Below are 5592 nucleotides of genomic sequence, written 5' to 3' on the forward strand. Positions count from 1 at the left end.
CTAGATGTCCCATGTTTAAGAGCACTGTATTCTCATCAAAGATAGACTACATGCAGCTTTTTATATCATCTACACAAAGAATTTTTCATGACACGTTAAAGTCTTATGATCTGTCAAACAAGTAAACAAACAAAACATCTTAGAATATGAAACTCTATATACAGCATGATTTCAACACTGTAAGAAGTATATGAAACTAGAAAGAAATATACTAAAACAGTAGTAGTAATTTATCTCCAATTGGTAAAATTAGGTAATTTTTTTCCTTTATTTGTTCCATAGGTATCCTTTCTTTATTTCCCAAGTTTTACACATTGAGCATGTATTACTTTAATGTTTAGGGGGTAAAATACTGTATGAGATATAACATGTTTTTGCTCTCTGAAAGATGATACTTAATGTCTTAATTAAATGAAAAATAGGCCATTATCTCTAAAATTTAAAAAATGATTGGAATTAGACAAATATCATTAAAAAGGAGCTATAACAAGTAGAAGAAGGATGGTTTGGATGGTTTCATGGGAGGAAAAAGAAATTTGGATATCAGAAGATCTGGTTAATAGTATTTATGTCAGTAATTACATAACCTAGGAGAGTCATTTAACCTCTTTCTAAGTTTCTTTATCTGTAAAAATAAGTTTGTTAAATCAGATGACTTCTATATCCCCTCCTGGCTCTAAAAAGCCTATGGCCTTTTTCCATGGATTGATCCACTGTTTATCTCATATGCACAAAAATCCACATATAGGGGTGAGGTGACTGCACTAGATGAGGTGCTGAGTGTGAATCCATGGAAACCTCCCCTGGTCAGCAAAAAGCTGGTGACTAAATCCTGAGATTAGAGTCAGTGTGACTGTAAGGACCAGGGAGTAAAAAAGGAGGAAAACACGAGAGAAGAATGGTGGGAAAATACCCTCATGGAGGTGCTGGGAGAGGCCAGACGGGTTGAAGAGGAAGATTCCCGTTTTGACAGAGTCAGCGAGCGCTGCAGTAGGCAGTCTGCCGTCGGGGTTGATTGATCAATGGTTGAGAGGCTGCCTGACAACTCGCCAAAGGAAGAACAGGGGCTGGAGAAGGGGATGACCTTTCACCCTCAGGTTCCCAGCACAAATTCCCCGGGAGACCCAGTGTCTTATCACCCCGTGCAGTTAGAAGTGAATGACTGAAAACAAAGTTCCACCCAGGAGATGGCCAAAGGGTAGGTTTTTTGACTTGTGGTTAAAAACTAGTGAAAGAGATGCTTTTAACCAGAAAGAAAGCAAGCATTCGGCCCAAAATGTAAAAGAGGGGTAAAGAGAAAGGGGAACTACTATGGAATTCAAAAGGCCTGTGTCCTAATCCTGGCTTTGCTGTGGTCTTGCTGGGTGGCCAGGGAGCCATTTACCCTTTCCTGCCTCACTTTCTCTCACTAAAAAGGAGCTGACAAGTCCTGTTTCCAACACCATGGAGGGTGTTAGAGAATCACAGAAGCCAAAAGTAATGGTGCTATATAAATCCTGAGCGTCCGAAGTCCTGGTTTTCTTTTTCCTTGGACCAGGTGAGTCTGTCAAGGGCTAGAGGGGAAGAGACAGAGATGGAAAAACATAAAAGAGAGGACCAGTCTCCTGTCGGCCTGAAGAACCAAGGCTCTAATCACACTCCTGAAGACCGCAGATGTTAAATAATGGAAATCCTACAACCTAAATTGTGCCCCAAATTATCTAAGCTCTTCTGAGTCAAAGAACATTGAAATTCTAGGAGAAACACTGAATACTTGGAATATTCACATGATCTGTGCATTTGGCAAACAGTAATGCTATTCATTTCCTTCTAATGTTATTTTAATCTGCAATGCGGTTAGTCACTTGCATTTTGTTGAGCCTGTAAAGGCTTCTAGTTTAGTGCTTTTGATGTTGTTGTGGTTCAGTAATATTCGACTAACCTGTCCTCAAGGATAGAGGCTGTCTTCTGCTCCTCCTGTATTCTTCAAAGGGCAAAACAGATATTCAAGTTCAAGTTTCACTTAAAACCCAGTGCATCTTCTTATGATCATTACTCTCAGTATTTGCATGTAGGTCTGCCCCTTCCGGGGCAGCAAGCCTGTCTATAACTCCTGCCTGACACTGGAGTGGGCCAGGTGAAGATGTTGGGATATTATTCAGGGGATAATGATGGCGGTTCATTTCTATTTCTGGATTTAATTGATTCTAATCCAGAAGCTCTAAAATCACATGGATCCTGTGCCAAGTACCTCCCATGAAGGATGATGATTTATAGACCTCTGTCAATCACCCAGCAGAGGAGATGAACGGGCCAAGTATTTCTGATTTTAAGGAGCCCCTTTAATCCAATCAATTTCAGAGAGTCTTACTTCCTCTGAGCCATGCGTGGATTAATTCTATAAAAGAGCCTTTTCCATTAAAGAAACTGATTGCAAGCTTCCCTTCTAATTGTGAAAATGCTCACCTGCTCAAAGTAAACAGTTCTGGAAAGATACCTTCATTTTGCTTCAGTTATTTGGCTGAGGAGAGTGGAATTTCAACAGAAATTTAAGAAGTTAAAATTCAACATCCATCTTCACTCATAGAGCAATTCATTCCTAAGGTGAGTGCAGAAACCACAAAATGACCTTGATTCCATCAGCCCCTTTTTAAGGACCTCAATTATTCAGCTATGACAAAAAAACAATCCCTAAGTAAGGGAGCAGTGGGAACGATGAGTGTAGGGAGCCACTGAGATGATCTTTAAAAAGGAACAATTGATAAAAAATTGAAAATGGGATTTCCCTGGGATCCAGCAGTTAAAACTGCACTTTCAGCGCAGGGGGGATGGGTTCTATCTCTGCTTGGAGAACTAGATCCCACATGCAACATAGTGCAGCCCAAAAACAAAAAACAAAAAACTGAACACAACCTAAATATCCAATAATTGGAGAATTATTGATTTTAGTATGTTTAATGCCGGAATGCTATGAAATGATTAAAATCGTGTTTTCTGAAGAATGTATAATAAGACAGAAAAATATTTACCACATATTTGAAATGGAAAAAGTAGTATGCAAAATTAAATGTACAGAGCTTCTCTGATGGCTCAGACAGTAAAGAATCTGCCTGCAATGTGGGAGACCCAGGTTCAATCCTTGGGTCAGGAAGATCCCCTGGAGCAGGAAATGGCAACCCACTCCAGTATTCTTGCCATGGAGAACTCCATGGACAGAGGAGCCTGACAGGTTCCAGTTCATGGGATCACAAAGAGTTGGACACAACTGAGTGACTAACACTTTACTATGAAATAATTAAAATCGTATTTTCTGAAGAACATATAATGAGGCAGAAAAATATTTACCACATATGTGAAATGGAGAAAGTAGTATGCACAATTATGTGTACAATTTTTTAAGACTCTCTAGTCCTAGAGAAAAGGCTGTGCCCTGCAGCAGTTCAAAAGGACTAAATGGATTTAAATGGGCTAACATGGAAAGACTCCTAAAATCTGACATCACTTCATGAAAGCATGTTTTGAAATGACACAGAGCACAATCCTACTCGGCTAGGCTTTTGGATTGGGAAGGTTAAAGGGGATTTTAATCACATCTGTATCATTTGAGTATCTTTAAAAATAATATATTTATCATGAAATTTAAAATCATATTTTTAAAACTTAAAGTGAGGGAAGAAAATGCAAAAAAATACTGGAAGAAAATATTCCTTAAACCTTAACAGTTGGCTATATCCAAACGGTCGTGACTGTGTTAACTGATGAAACTGAAGCCTTGCAGGGCAAGTCATCTGACAATTGAGTCAAGATTCAATCCTGGTTGTCTGTGGCTCCGAAGTTCATGTTCTTTCCATCCCACATCACCTTTCTGGTTATGTGTCTTTAGGTGTTATGGAGTCAGGTTACGATAGGGGAAAAGAAGGGGTGAGCAGGTACTGGGAAATGCGGGTCTATCTTTATTCCTGAACTTTAAGCCTTCAAGTTCAGCAGCGAAAATCTGGTACCAGGCCAGTAAACCAGAGGCAGCAAAAGAGATGGAAATGGTACCACCAGCTGTTCAGAAACCTCCCCCACCCCCAAACTGCAGCTTCTTTGCCACTGTGGCCCACTGTACAGTCTATTTAGGAGCTAACAGACAGGTTCCAGGAGCCATCCCCAGAGACTGTGGCACAGCAGGTCTGGAGTGTGGTCCAGCAATTCTGCATTTCTCCAACCATCCCATGTTGTTCTGAGACCATTTCTCAAGAAAACCTACTCTAGGGATGTTATAGATCCAGAAAACAAATATATGAAGTGCCACTCTCCCAACTCAGACCATTCTCTGAAACTTTGTTCTTTCAGGATGGTCCCTTACGCCCATTGAAAGCTGATTCCACTGAGTTAAACGGTTGGGTAGGGCACCAGGGTGAGAGCAGGGGGTAGCTATGACTGGGCCGAGGAACATGGGGAAGGGGCAGGGGCTGTTCGGTGAAGAGGGGCAGCAGTCACCTGAATGTTATGAAGTTTTAAAATCAATAAAAATGCTCTAATCTCTAGATATGACCCTGCCAAACAGATGACATAATGGAGTCTGATCTATTAAATAAGTCACTGTCAGAGGATCATAGTGAAAATAATTTTAGCATCTAAGAAGTGAGCATCCAAGCCCTGATCATCAGCTTAGCCAAGAGAAAATGCCATTAGTCTACCGGGGTCGAGAAGAGCCACTAATCAAGTTTCTTCCTCAACGGATTTATCTAGACTGCCGCTGCTCCTGGAAAGCAAACCAAAGGTCCTATGTTGCCACCTAGAGTCCAAAGCCTGGAAGTATGGGCAGGGGAAATTTGAATTGATCTGGCTCTTTGGAAAAATCTAAGTTGAGTTAATTACAGCACTTAAAAAGCACCAGCTTCAGACTTAGGAATGTCCATCAGTCCTTTTTTAATAGGACATGAATGTGTGTTTGAACTCAAGCCTCCAAATGAATGGAGAAATACTTTCTAGAATCTTGATTAAATGTGAGAGAGAACACATTTGTGAGTTTGTGGGGGGGTGCGGGGGCCGGGGGACAGTCCTAACTGCTGCTATCACTAGATGACCTGGGGAAAATCACTTAACCCCTTGGGGGAGCCAAGGTCCTCTTATGTAAAATAAGAGGACTGAACTAACCTGACAATACTGCAAGCCTTCTAAGGCCTAAATTCCCATGTTTCTATAATAGTCTAGACTCTATTTAAACCCAGACATCAGTCAAAAGGAGCTTCCCAGGTGGTACAGTGATAATGAACCTGCCTGCCAATGCAGAAGACGCAAGAGATGTGGGTTCCATCCCTGGGCCAGGAAGGCCCCCTGGAGTATGAAATGGTGACCCAGTCCAGTATTCTTGCCTGGAAAATTCCATGGACAGAGGAGCCTGGTGGGCTACAGTCCATGGGGTTGCAAAGAGTTGGATGTGACTTAGCACACATACACATCAGGCAAAAACAAAAATTAGCACCATATGCAAAAAATGTTAGTACCTTGCAGTTTTGAGTGACCTTCCTCATCAAGGAAACCATGTCTCTGCTGCCCTCTAGAGCTCTACCTGAAATCTGCATGAATTTAACGCGAAAGTCCCACCAAATGAAGGCCCAGCCT

The sequence above is a fragment of the Capricornis sumatraensis genome, chromosome 19 (genome assembly GCF_032405125.1).
Source record: "Capricornis sumatraensis isolate serow.1 chromosome 19, serow.2, whole genome shotgun sequence".
In the NCBI taxonomy this organism is placed as follows: Eukaryota; Metazoa; Chordata; class Mammalia; order Artiodactyla; family Bovidae; genus Capricornis; species Capricornis sumatraensis.